The sequence below is a fragment of the Cibotium barometz genome, chromosome 12, assembly GCF_041138505.1.
Source record: "Cibotium barometz isolate CiBa-2024 chromosome 12, ASM4113850v1, whole genome shotgun sequence".
In the NCBI taxonomy this organism is placed as follows: domain Eukaryota; kingdom Viridiplantae; phylum Streptophyta; class Polypodiopsida; order Cyatheales; family Cibotiaceae; genus Cibotium; species Cibotium barometz.
The window spans coordinates 13,401,554-13,416,827 of NC_141057.1; positions in this window are offsets into that span (position 1 = coordinate 13,401,554).

Here is a 15,274-nt window from a genome sequence, read left to right on the forward strand (position 1 = left end):
TGTCCATACCGAGTATTGATGGTGGCTGTCTTCGGGATATCTTGCTCATTAATCTTAATCTGATAATACCCTGATTTGAGATCTATCTTTGTGAAGATCTGGGCTCCACTTAGCCTGTCCAGAAGCTCATCAATTCTGGGAATAGGATACTTATTCTTAACTCTCAGCTGATTTAGACCTCTGTAGTCCATAAAGAGTCTTAGCGTTCCATCTTTCTTTTTCTGAAAGATGGAAGAGAACTGGCACACCCCAAGGTGAAACACTGGGTCTTAGCGTTCCATCTTTCTTTTTCTTTTTCTGAAAGAGAACTGGCGCACCTGTTGAACTACAGATAGAATACCTAATAGTTACCTAATAGTTGCTTAGTCGGATATATGTATCTTTGCTCAGTCGGAATTCTACTCAGTCGGATTGTTGATCAGTCGGAGTTTGTTATGATCTGGTTAGTCGGATATCATCTGTTAGTGTCTTGTGACATTCTAGTTACAACCGTCTAAACTGTCTGAAGTCGCCTATTTATAGGGGCTTTGTAGTCGTCTTTTACAAGAAGAAGAAGAAGAAGAAGAAGAAGAAGAAGAAAGCAATGTACGATTCATCTTGATCAATAAAACATGGTATTTCAGTTCTGTTCTGTTATTCTCTATCTTGTTTAGCAAATCTCTGCTTAATCCGTGTTCTCTATGGAGGAAGATGTTTGTGTTTAGTCTGATGTGGGAATTGAAGTTAGTGTTACTTAATGGGGGTGTCTTTGCTGTGTCAGAAGTAGTTAGTTGTGTTGTGTTTTGAGAACCCCAAACACATTGGCGATCCCGCTGGTCCCGTTCTGTTACGAGAAGGGAAATGAATGTCAGAGGGGGACAGAAGAGTAGGAAGGGTTTACTATACCAGGGCTCAGGCCCGAATTGGTAACACTGACCCGTTTCATTATGATGACAAGGGTGAAGATGATCAGGAACACCAAATCCCTGAAGAAATTGTTGTAGGCCAAGGGGGGGAAAGTTTAGTTGCACCAGAGAAGAGGCTAGTGGGGGGACTTCTAGGCGCCCTAATCCTGACAGGAAGGTCTGCAGGAGTTAGAAGGAGTCTTCAGTTCAACCCATTAAGGGGGGCTACCAGGCAAAGACCTAGGAAACCACCTCAGCCAAATCCGATGGCTCAACAACTACCCAACCCTAGGGTGAAAGCAGCTAAATTCAGCGGAGGATTTAAGGAGGATGCTGATTGTCATGTAGCTCAGTTTGAGACAAAATGGGAAGCAAATGGGTATACTGTGTTGTATAATGATGCAGTTAAATTGCAGTAATTTGCAGCAACTCTAGAAGGGAAGGCCATGAGTTGGTTTAGCCAATATGGGATACCACACTTCCCAACATATGATGATCTTAGAACAGCCTTTTTACAGAGATTCAGGAGGGAAAAGACTCCAACAGACATTTTAAGAAAACTCCGAGACATCAGACAAAAGAAGATGCTTGTAGAGGACTATGCTCAGAAATTCAGAATTCTGGTTGAAAGGTTACAGGGAAATGAGAGACCCACCAATGAGATGCTAGCAGGTTATTTTCTGAAAGGATTGAGAAGTGGGCTGAAAAATGCAGTGGCTAGCATTGATATTGCAGGTGGAATTAATGATTTGGTAATTGCAGCAGCTAGAGTAGAGAAAAGACTTGGAAGCGGCAAGGGCAAACACACCAGAAAGAATGATTCAGATTCAGATGACCAGCCAAAGTCAGCATCAGATTCTGAGGAGGAGGATTCAGAAGCAGGATCCGACAGTGAGGAAGAAGAGGTGAAGACAAAGAAAAAGCACAAGACCAAAGCAAAGCAATCCAAAGAGGAGGATTTGGTAAGTAAATTGAGAAAGATAGGTTATTCTGTTGCAGCACCAAAAGAAAAGACGTTCTGTGAAATTTGTGACAAGGATGGGCATAAGACAGCTTTATGTTGGTATAATCCCAAGAACAGGGGTCAGACTACACCTTATGCAGGTAGAGGCAGGGGTGAGGTTGCAGCAAACCAGGCTACTCCAACTAGGGGCAGAGGAGGATTTCAGAGAGCAAGATCTGATAGACCACCATGGAGGGAACAGGAAAACAATGAAGGAAGACAGGCAAGAGTCATGCCTTGTGTTTATTGTTCAGCACCAGATCATTGGATAGGGCCAAATTTTGCCTTATGGGTGAAACATAGAGAAGAAAGAGGTGTCCCAGTGATTAGGTACAATCAGAATAACCAGCAGGGGCAATAGCAACAACAGAATCAACCAGCAGCTCAAGCAAATGTAATCATGATTCAATTAGCAGATGAACAGGTACAGGTAAAGCAAGGTCCAAAAATACAGGAGCAGCAAAGCAAAGAGCATACTGAGGATTGGGCTTGTGACTGTAACCAATGTTTGCATATTGAGGATATTGAGGTATTGGCTGTTACCAGGTCTAAACAGAAAGGACCAATTGATTGGAAGGAACAAAAAGGCATCAAGGACCAGGTACAAAGCAGAATTTTGAAGAATCAGGACAAGCAAGAAGAATCGGAGTTGGAGGATGAAGAAGAGTTAGTTCTGCATCAGTCAGAAAGCAATGTGAAGATGAAGGATGAAAGGGACAAAGATTGGTTTGAGGTACTCATAAATTCTCCCTTGCAATTGTCATTAGATCAGTTGTTAGCTTTGGTTCCAGCATTTAAGGAAAGATTGCTTAAAAGACTTCAGGATCAGCAGTCAGGAGATAATCCGACTTTGGTTCCAGCAGTTAATAGCATTGATCCAGCAGATGTTGACTTTGTGGTTCCTGTCATTAAGGTTGAGTACCAGGGCAGGGTGTTTGATGAAGTTCTTTTGGATGGAGGATCAGGGGTTAACATTCTCCCTAAAATTGTATACAAAGAAATGGGTGCAGCAAGTTTAGCCCTAGCACCATTTCAGGTGAAAATGGCAGATCAAACCAGGGTGCAACCATTGGGAATTCTGAAGCAGCAGGAAATTGAAGTTGCAGGTATGGGATTCTTGGTAAATTTTGTGGTAATCAGAATGTCAGAATCACTATCACCTTATGAAATGTTACTGGGTAGGCCTTGGTTTAGAATGGCTAAAGTTAAACAGGATTGGGGATTGAATGTGGTGGTTCTGACCAAGGGGAAAAAGAAGATTACTGTAACCATGCAGGGTAAGAGAAATATGTCTCTTAAAGAAAAGCCATTGTTTGCACAGACAATTAATCTTGCTGAAGAAATAGAAGATGATGAGGAGGAACAATTTTTAATGGCTAATCCAACAGTGGTGCCACTATTTGATGTTGATGTAGAAAGAATATTGCAGCTTGTGGAATATCAGAATCAGGAAGAGTCTGAGTTCTTGCCAGGTCAAGAGATTGAAGGGACAGTGTTCAGACAGTTGCTGGAACAGAAAACCGAGATTGCTACCAAGGAACAGATGGAACAAGAGCAAAAGGAGGCAGGAGAGATGGCTGTAAGGATTTATGACAAGAAGTATGGCACGTCCAGTCGGGTTAAAGAAGATGATCTTAAGGAACTGAATTTGGGTACAGATGCAGAACCAAGGATGGTGAAAGTAAGTGTGCAGGTGGAAGGACAATTTTTGGAGGATCTTTTGCAGTTGTTACAGGACTATATAGATGTCTTTGCTTGGGAGTATTCTCAGGTGAAGGGGATAGATCCTGCATTACATCAGCATCGGATTAATTTAAGAACAGATGCAGTTCCAGTGGTGCAGCAAAGGTATAGGATGAATCCGAATTTTGCATTGCAGGTGATAAGAAGATGTGTACCTGAGTATGAGCAGAAGGCAGTAATTCAGGAAGCACATTCCGGAACAGCAGGAGGACATTTCTCAGGGGATATTACAGGAAAGAAAATATTGCAGGCTGGTTTGTGGTGGCCTACAGTTTTGAAAGATGCCCATGAATATGCCAAGAGATGTGTGATTTGTCAAAAGCTTGGATAGCCAGATAATTCAGATAGGATATCAGATCATCCTATTTTGCCTTTGGAACCATTTCAGAAGTGGGGAATTGATTTTGTGGGACCTGTCAAACCAACAACTCAAAGAGGTAACAGGTATATCCTTGTTGCTACTGATTATTGTACAAAATGGGCTGAGGCTGTAGCTCTGAAGGATAACAAGGCTGCAAGTGTTGCAAAGTTCTTGTATCACAATATCATGACCAGGTTTGGGTGTCCCGTAGAACTGGTAAGTGATAGGGGAACTCACTTTCTGAATGATGTACTTTTTGAACTGACAAGAACTCATATGATTATGCACAAAAAGTCTACAGCTTATCATCCCCAGGCGAATGGACAAGCTGAGAGTACCAACAAGACATTGGTAAGGATCCTAAAGAAGATTGTGCAGGACAACCAGAAAGATTGGGACTTGAAGCTGGACTCTGCTTTGTGGTCTCATAGAACAGCTTTTAAAGTTACAACAGGGATGACACCATTCAGGTTGGTATATGGATTAGAAGCAGTTGTGCCTATGGAATTTGTGGTACCAAGTTTAAGAGTAACTGCTGAGAAAATGTCTCCAAGTTTGTCAGTGAAGTACAGGAGCAGGTATTTGATGCAGTTGGAAGAGGACAGATTAGTCAGTTCTTACATCACTGAGGTGATTCAAAGAAGAAGACAGGCTTGGGTGAGTATGAATGTCAAATTTAAGGTGTTTCAGGTTGGTGATTGGGTGATGGTGTACAATTCCAGGTTGGGACCTCATCCTGGTAAGCTAACACTGAGATACAAAGGGCCTTATCAAATTGTTGAAGATCTGGGACAAGGAACCTTTATTGTGGCTGATGTTTTTGGAACTAGGGTTGAGAAACCAATTAATGGGTTCAGGTTGAAAAAGTTTCAAGGAAAACCACCACATTTGGATTGGGCAAGTTCAGCATTGGTACAGGTGCTGGAAAAACAGATGTTGATGAATGAAGAGTTGGATGTAAATGGAGTGCTGATGGCACAAGGGGATGTACAGATTCTAAAGCAACAAATGCATAGCACTATGCAGGATTCTTGGGGAATGATCAAGGAGAGGATGTCTACAATGATAAATTATCCCTATGATGTTATGAAAACAGGGTTTGTAACTCAGCATGAGGCAAGATTGGTAGAAGAGGTTGGACAGTTGAAGAAAGAACGTGAGTACTGGATTCAGCAGGTACAGGAACTGAAAAAGATGCAGAGTGTGAAGATTCAGAGTGATAGGACTGTGGAGGAAGTGTTTCAGGAACCAGAAGTTCAGGTGGAAGTACCTATTATAAATTTGAGTGTGCAAATAGCAAGTCAGAGTGAGCAGCCAGTGGAGACTTCAGTGGAAGATAAATCAGCAGAGAAGACTGAAGTTTTGAAGGAGGTTCCAGTTGTTGAAGGGATGCAGGCTGAGCAGCAAAGTGATGTAGTACCTGACATTTGAAGAAGCAGCATCAAATTTTGTCATGTGGCCAGTATTTTCTGATCAAGGGATTGTGAATTCAAGTCCGATTTCCTTGAAATCAACCACCGGGCTGTGCCATGTGTTGAACTACAGATAGAATACCTAATAGTTACCTAATAGTTGCTTAGTCGGATATATGTATCTTTGCTCAGTCGGAATTCTACTCAGTCGGATTGTTGATCAGTCGGAGTTTGTTATGATCTGGTTAGTCGGATATCATCTGTTAGTGTCTTGTGACATTCTAGTTACAACCGTCTAAACTGTCTGAAGTCGCCTATTTATAGGGGCTTTGTAGTCGTCTTTTACAAGAAGAAGAAGAAGAAGAAGAAGAAGAAGAAGAAGAAGAAGAAGAAGAAGAAGAAAGCAATGTACGATTCATCTTGATCAATAAAACATGGTATTTCAGTTCTGTTCTGTTATTCTCTATCTTGTTTAGCAAATCTCTGCTTAATCCGTGTTCTCTATGGAGGAAGATGTTTATGTTTAGTCTGATGTGGGAATTGAAGTTAGTGTTACTTAATGGGGGTGTCTTTGCTGTGAAGTAGTTAGTTGTGTTGTGTTTGAAGAACCCAAAACAGCACCCCAAGGTGAAACACTGGGTCTTACAAACCCTTGTTCCAACAGCTGTCTAAGCTATTTCTTGAGTTCAATGGCTTCAAGAATTGGCATTTTGTACGTACACAAGGCTACTGGGGCTGAGCTCCTAGGGTCAATTCTATCACATGATCTACTTCCCGAATTGGAGGCATCTCTGTTAATTCTGTTGGGAGTAAATCATCATATTCACTTAACCATTCAGTTTCTTTAGCTTTTAACTTTGAGTCTACCGGATTAATTTTGACAAGATAAATGCGCTGCTTCTTTCTAAGTCCTTTTAGTAACTTAGAAGCTTTTACTAACTCCAGACTAGGGGATCCTGAAATTACGGTTCCTTGAACTTTGTTTTCGTGAAGGTCACGGAAGGAGATGGTTCCATTATGATAGTGAATGTCAGCTTGATTTTTGTGGAGCCAATCCATTCCAAGGATCCCGTCAAAAACTCCCAAAGTATAACTCTAAACTGACAGTGAGTTAAATTCCCATCTAGATTGGATTGAATATGATCTGTCTCAAGGTGAGTGAAAAGAATCTTCCCATCTAGATGCAACTGAATACGATCTGTCTCAAGGTGAGTGAAAAGAATCTTCCCATCTAGATTGAACTGAATACGATCTGTCTCAAAGTGTTGCATTATCTGTCTATATGTATTTCGGATGCTATGCTCATACACATACATGATCCTGAGAATCCCAAGGATGCATGGGATACATTGGTGAATTTGTTTGATACAGACACGAGTGCACGCAAGTCTCAGTTGCGACAACAGATACATAATGTGAAGTGGAATAGAAGGAGCATCCATGATTATGTGCAAGAGATAAAGAAGTTTGCAGATGCATTGGCAACAATAAATGCCCCCATGCCTGATGATGATTTGGTAGACATTACCTTGCGTGGTCTTGGCAAGGAATATAAATCATTTGATACATCTATCTCGGTTCGGAGTACAGGTTTACCAGATTTAGATGAGTTGGTTTCACTCTTGCTTGTTGAGGAAATCAAACTCGGTGATTCCTTTTAGGATGCATCTACTAGCCATGATGATAATGGCAGAAATCAGGCTTTCTATTCTCAAAGAGGATTTAGAGGCAGGGAGAGATTTGCATCACGTGGCCATGGTAATGGTCGTGGATGGCAGGACAGGTCACCACAACAGAATTTTCAGCCTTCATATGGTGCTAGTGGTGGTCGTGGATATACACCTCATAGAGACAGAGGTAATCCTCGTGGTAGAGGACGTTGGCAAGGCTAACAAACATCTATGCAAGATGTGGAATGCCATTACTGTGGAAAATTTGGTCATATGGCACGTGATTGTTTTCGCAAACAGAATGATTTCAGAGGGGGTAGAGCACAACGTGGTCGACATTATGCACAACATGGTGGAAACTATGCATCAAGCAGTAATGATGGCAGCACAAATCACTTGTTTGCCATGAAACATGTTGTGGGATCTATGATGACAAATGCTGAGAATGATGATACTTGGTATATGGACTCTGGAGCATCAAACCATATGACTTGTCATGGTGAATGGTTTGAGCATATGAAGCCTATGGATGTGAAAGGCTATGTGGAGACAGAAGATGATACTCAGCATGCCATTACACATGTTGGAAGTGTATCATTGGTTATGCACAATGGTCAAACAAAATCTATGTCAGATGTATTGTATGTGCCTTCTCACAAAAAGCTTGGCCTCAGTTGGTCAAATGGTGGAACAGGTATTACAGGTTCGTTTCAACGAGCATGGTTGCTTCGTTGAGGATTTCAAACATGGATGTAGAGTCGCTAAAAGGCAAGAAAGAAGGCAGATTATTTAAGCTGGATGCTGGAATTCCTGAGTTAAAATTAGCCATGTTCTCTAAAAGCAAAAATGTGGTACAGGACATTGATGTGGCATAAGAGGATTGGACATGTCAATATACAAAGGTTAAAGAACATGCAGACAAGAGGCATTGTCAGTGGGCTGCCTAGATTCAAGTATGATGGGAATATGCATGTTTGTGAAGCCTATCAGTTTGGAAAGTAGGCAAGGTTGCGGTTTCCTAGAGAAGGCAACATGAGTAGCAGGCCACTTGAGATAGTACATAGCGATGTATGGGGTCCTGCACAAAACCCATCTATTAAAGGCAGTTTATACTATGTGACATTCATTGATGATTTCAGCAGGATGACATGGATATACTTTCTCAGAGAGAAAAGTGAAGTGTTGGAAAAGTTTATGGATTTCAAAGCTTTTGCAGAGAAGCAATATGGCTCATGGATTAAATGTTTGAGAACAGATGGAGGTGGTGAATACACCTCAAATGCTTTTGAGCATTTCTTGAGAAAGCATGGTATAAGAAGACAATTGACTTGCAGGTATACACCTCAGCAAAATGGTGTGGCGGAGAGAAAGAATAGAGTCATTTGTGAAGTGGCTAGGGCAATGCTCAATGAAAAGAGCATGCCAGATTATTATTGGGCAGAAGCATGTGCTACTGCAATGTATATACTGAATAAAACATCTACAGCAGCCATACATTGAAGCACGCCAGAGATGCGGCTTACAAGTTTTAGGCCAGACATTGGACACCTCAAAGTTTTTGGATGCATAGCTTATGTACATGTGCCTGATGAGAGTCTTGATATCCCAAGCTCATCTACATCTTCATCTATGGCAGTACATCATGAGCTTGAGAGGGGCTGTTGAGATTCAAGCTCGATGTCAGTGTGAGCTAGCTATGATATGTGCTGGCATGTTAGGTGTAGGAACATGTGTGAGACATAAATGACCGTGTCCAGCTGGTCATAGTGGGTGGACATTAGCTAGGGTTAGATGTGTGTGGATACAACTCATAGTGTGTTGTGTGTATTATGGATTATGGCTTTATGCATTGTGTGAGAAGGGAGATGGCTTCCCTCCATGGTTAGCGTTTGCAATATACATTAGGGTTTGCTCCTGTGTGTGTGTCTCCTCTCCCTCTACTACCTATCTTTTAACAATTTGGAATTCAATCATTTAAATGGGAAAAATGAAATTCTTAGCATATTGAATTAATGGATATTTTTATTAAAATTCAAAGAGGAACGTTAATTAATGGATATTTTTATTAAAATTCAAAGAGAAATTAATGGATATTTTTATTAAAATTCAAAGAGAAATTTTAGAAAAATTTATTTTATGCATGAGAAATATTTAAATGATAAAAGAGCAATTCCCATTACATTTGGAATTCAATCATTTAAATAGTAAAAGTCGAATTCTTGTCATATTCAATTAATGGATATTTTTATGAAAAGAGAAATTCTAGATAAATTTATTTGATGAGATAAAAGAGGAATTCCCATGACATTTAGAATTCAATCAATTAAATGTAAAAAGAGAAATTTCCATGATATTTAAGATCCAAGAAAATAAATGAAAAAATAGGAAGTTTTAGCATAATTCAAATTATGAGTATTTATCCAAAGTGGAATTTTGAGCATTATTGGGAAATATGGGTAGAATTGATTTTTATAAATCCCATGAATCTTTTACTCAAAAAGAAGAATATTGAATATATTTCACTTGAGAAAATTAAGAAAGAATATGAAAATATTCGTTGAGAAAAAGAACCTTTACCTAGGCCAAGCAATTGGCAGCAATATTAGAGAAGTCCCATCGGTATCAAAAATAGAAAATGTTACTAAATGTGAAATGGATGTGGATGTGAAATGAGAGATAAGAAGGAGATGTGAAAGGATGTGATATAAATAAATGTGAATGTGAATGAAGAGATGAGAATGAGATGTGAGGATATGTGAAAGGATGTGATACAAAATGGATGTGGATATGAATGAAGAGATGAGAATGAGATGTAAGAAGATGTGAAAGGATGTGATGTAAATGAATGTGGATGTGGATGTGATAGGATGTGATGTGATGTAAATGAATGTGGATGTGGACGTGAAAGGATGTGATGAGATGTAAATGAATGTGGATGTGGATGTGAAAGGATGTGATGTGATGTAAATGGATGTGGATGTGGATGAGATGTGATGTGGTGTAAAGAGATGTGGATGTGAATGTGATGAGATGTGGATGAAATGTTATGTGATGTGAATATATGTGGATGTGAATATATGTGGATGTGAATGTGAATGTATGGATGGATGTGGATAGACATGCATGTGGATGGCTAGATGGATGTGGATGAATGAGATAGAATGTGATGAGATGTGGATGGATATGGATGTGATGTAATGTGGATAGAATGTATGTAATGGGATGGAAATGCAATGAATGTGGATGTGAATAAATGGGATGAGATGTGAATGGATGTGAATGCGACGTGACGTAAATAGATGTGAATGGATGTGATGTGAATTAGGATAGATGTGAATGGGTGAGATGTGATGTGGATGTGATGTGAATTGGGATAGATGTGAAGGATGAGATGTGATGTGATGTGATGTGATGTGGATATGGGTGGATGAGAATGGATGAGATGTAATGAGGATAGATGTGATGGGATGTGATATATTGTGATTAGATGAGAATAAATGAAGGACGATGGGAATACATATAATTGGATGTGGATTAAGCAAAGGGAATTGATTTAGAAGAATGTGGAATAACGGGAAGTGATGTGGAATGATGTGAAAAAGATGAGAGTTCGTTAGATATTGTATTTATGACCTATTTTAAATGACTGCCTTATGTCAAGAATGCTAGAGAAGCATTTTGACCATCTTGTGAATGAGGTCGTAGTAGAGACCTACGTGATAAAGTTGCAATAGCTGACGGAGAGTCGATGGAGGACGTCTCGTGTAGCAAGGTCGGCCGAGGTCTTGACTAGCCTTGGTTCGATTTAAATGGTGAGCTTCCACTACGGTGGATGAGGGACCAAGGAAGCGGCCTATAAGTGAAGCACTAGGTGACCTATAAAGGATCATAGAGGGTGCTAACCATACGGTGCTCGGGCTCTAGGTCACCGAAGATACCCACGCGTGCATCGAGGAAGAAAATGGAACAAGGTGTTAGAGTTGTTTTCTGAACTCGGACATGGATCTGGTTGATTGACCTTGCTGGTCCTCAACGGATGAGTCCATGGCTCTTTTATATGAATCTATTGGTTGATCTTGCTGATCTTCAATGGAGAGTCTATTTGGATTTTCTTATATGATTATATTGCCGGGTATTATGAGCTAGGAACTATTGAAATGGCCCCTGAGTAAAGAGGTGGTAAGCGTTCTGGTTACCAATGATGCCATAGGTACACTGATGAAGAAATGATTGGAAATTAGAATTCAACTGGATATTTTGGAGGATTATGATCAGTGATACTATGGTTTCATTAAAAGATTGTTTTAAAGACAGCTGAATCTGTCAAAAAGGCAATTTCATATTGGGTGTGTAAGTGGTGTGACTATTTTGAAGTTTGCATGAAGCGCCAGCTAGGGGGCCTCAAAACTCTTTTCCCTGGTACCCGAGACAAAACATAACCAAATTCCTAAATGGATCCTATCACTACAGTGGTTGGGTGGTTGGCTAACCCATGGGACTGGATGGGGTTAGGCTGGACAGATTGATCCCTAGAATAAGACTCAATTCTGTTATGGTATGATAGATGAACTTAATCTCGGACAGTCCTTGTTCTATGGAAAAGAATCAACGGTTGTGCCTCTCAATGTGAGGAAAAAAGCGTTGGTCTCTATGATCCAAGTGTAAGTCTTTTCCTTGATCTGACCATGTGACTTATTACGAATTTGGTCAAATTAGTTCGGTTAGTAATAGGCTCTTGACTACATTAGAATAAAAATATCCTGGAGGAATCGCTCGTGCTTTCTGGGCGAGGGAAGAATTTTCGGGTTCGGTTTTGGAAGAATCGAGGGATTAGTCTCTTGTTTGGATATCCATGGGAGGCCCCAAGTGAGAGGCTCTGCCCTGCGCAAGAAGTGCTACTTCCACTGCTAGCACCCCCGAATTCATTGCGTAGAGGGAGCAGGGATCTTTGAGCTGGTATCAGAGCAAATTGGCTAAAGTGTCAACCGAGAAGCCACAAAAGTCAAAAATTTATGAAGTAGCAGTAAAAGGTTGTAATTGTGTGATGAAATTCATACAAACTGATATTCAGAATAAAGATTCATAAATAGGTAATTGGGTCTTTTGATGGAAGTACCGCAATCGTATGGAATCCCTGACTTGCTTGGGCCTAGACATGATGGTATTTACCTTATAATTCCAAGGACCATGATTACCCATATATACCGAGGGTATAACTGCAACTCTTTACTAGCAGTATATACGAGTAAATCTAAGACCTTGAAATTATAAGCAAAAAGGCTATCCAAATGATGAATTTGAATGCTGGTTAATATGATTTTAGAATTTTGGTTGAGAATTGATGAGTTGATTTGGATTCTGATTGACAGATAATGATTCTTGAATTCTAGTTGAAATAAGATAAGTTTAACAAAGCCACAATGAGGATGAATGAGACGAATCCCAGTGATGATGATAGTAACTGGAATGATGATTGTGACTTCAACAAATCACTATGAGATTAGTGGATTGTGCTGACAGATTACTACTATTGACCTTGACCCAGTGACTCTAATTAAGGGATAACAAATTGAGAACTTGCATAACAAAAATTCCCATGGAGGAATGTTCAGATGGAATTTTCGATCTAATGGACCATTACTGTGTTAAGAATATAAATGAATTATTCTCTGATAATGAGTTCTATATGTTCTTCTGTTAGAAGGGATATTTATCCCATGAATCTGTAAGGGGGTGACCAATCTAAAGAACCCCAGAATCAGTTGGATCTAAAGTTAGATTTGAATTATAAATAAAGAGACTTAACAAGAATTTTTGTATTGATAGGATCATGGAACGAGGTCGTCGTGGTAGGAATAATAACCCCCACCAACTCGATGAGGAAGAGCTCGACTTGGATGTTCGTAAAACTCTTCATAGATCGCAGCCTGGACCTTTCAAGGGTGAAGGGAAAAACTTGGGAAAGGCTGTGGAGAAGTGGATGGAGGCAATGGAATAATACTTTGATGTCACCAGGTACAACGAGAAAAGTAAAATGGCTCTTGCAAGGCTGAAGATAGTAGAAATAGCCAGAATGGCATGGAGAAACCACTGCGAGACAAATCGTCTGGATCGAAAAACCTAGACATGGAGTGATCTCAAGATTTGTCTAAGGAAGAGATTCTGTCCTCCCGGCTTTTTAGAAATAAAGATGAACAAATTCTTAGAGTTAACCCAGGGGAACAAAACTACTGAAGTGTATCACCAAGCGTTTGCTCTCCTCCTCAAGTACTCGCCACCGCTGAATGAAAAACAGCTGATGGCCAAGTTCATTCAGGGACTGAACGAACCTTTGAATATCCTAGTGCAGAATGCCAAGCCAGTTTCCATGGCCGAAGCAATACGGATGGCGAACGATTTCGCCAAGGCCTTTGATGTCAAGGTCCTGCTGAAACCAGCACAATCATCTTTCAAAAGATTTCTAGCTCTTGAAGGTGATTCCAACCTTCCACTGCCTAAGAAACAACAAGGTCAAGCTCAAGATATGGAAAGTTCCAGAATGGAAGAAAGGTCCTTGTCTCGGAACTCAATCCCTTGGAATTCAACTTAAAAAATTCCACCCTTAAACAAGAAAGTGAAATGCTATAACTGTCAAGGATTTGGACATCACAGTATGGATTGCCCAACTCCTTTTGGATCAAGGTTTTCCAGGCAGGGAAATCAGGGACCAAAATTCTAGACTCCAACTCCTTTCGTCCAGAGTAATCAGGTTCCTTTCCGCCAAAAATTAGGGAAATCCCAAAGGTAGACCCCCTCAGTTTCATTCCAAAGTAATGCAAGACCTCCGCCTCAGAATAGGGGAACTCAAAGAGAGATGTTCTCGAATCGGCCATCCACTTCCAAGGCAGTAATGCTAGAAGTAATTAAAGAAGAAGAAGAAGATGAAAGAGATTATACTCCACCAGACTGCGAGATGAGAACATCTCCCGTTTTTTTAGTGGGGTAGGATGTAAGATTCCTCCCTCAAGCTTTTGAGGTATAAAGTTGTGAGAACCTCCCCTTCTATTCTTGTAATTAATCCCCTCTTTCAAATAAAAGAAAGATCTTGCTTTATCCTGTTTTGGCCTAGAGAGAGAAAATATCTAGAGAGAGATAATCCAAAATTGAGATATCTTTGGATATAAAAATCCTCCTAGTGTCTGAAATGGTTTCCTCTGAAACAGAAGTTCAAAATGAATTCTCCAAAGTGCATTAGGAATCAATTAAAAATGATTTAAAAGACCTTAGCCTAAGGGTCAAGATTGTCTAAAAATTTTGGATTATTGTCCAGTTAAGGTTCCTATATGGCCAATAGGATTAATCCAAGTATGGGGATGAGATAAATCCAAAGAATAAAAGAAAATACCCAAAAATGAGTAAATGCTCACATAAGATAAAGAGTTGACTGAGTACAAGGTTTTTTAGTTAAAAACTATGAGATATTACTAAAAAAATGAGATATTTTGGTATAATGATATATTTTTGACACCTAGGTAAGGAAGTTGGGAGACTTCAAGGAAATGCCTATTTCACACATGTGAATGAGTTTTTAAATAAAAAATATTAAGATAATTTTATCTCTCCTAGATCAAACCAAATAAAAAAGAGAGCCAAACAGATCCAAATCTTGTCCAAATCAAGCCACACTGAAGCTAGAAAATACTAGAACTTAGTTGGACTCAGTTAGTGGTCTCCCTCACCTATAAATAGACCCTCATTCTTTTGTATTCTCATCTGTGAACTATACCATGCCAGTATTATATTAAAATACTCATATTTTCTATTATCCCTTAAAAATCCTCTACTTTTAGAGAGTGGAGCTTCTCTCTCTCTTCAACCATCCTTGGAACTTTCCTCTCGACACACTAACCAATTGATTGGTTGGGGGTTTCTTATAAGATAGAGAAGCAAGCAAAATCAAGAGGTAAGGTATAATTTCATGGTTTTTCTCTACTATTCTCAATGTTTTCACTTCTCAACCCCTCTCAAGCTTGAGAAGTTTCTAAATTAAGTGTTTATAATGCAAATCAAGGTTTTCTTAAGAGTTGTAATGAATAATTAAGAAACGTTTATATTTATGCTTAATTAGGATGCTTTTTATGTTTATCTCTCTCTACCTAAAAGAATGGTCATTCCTATGACCAATTCTCTATTCAAACGATGCTTCTCATTGATAAATTCTC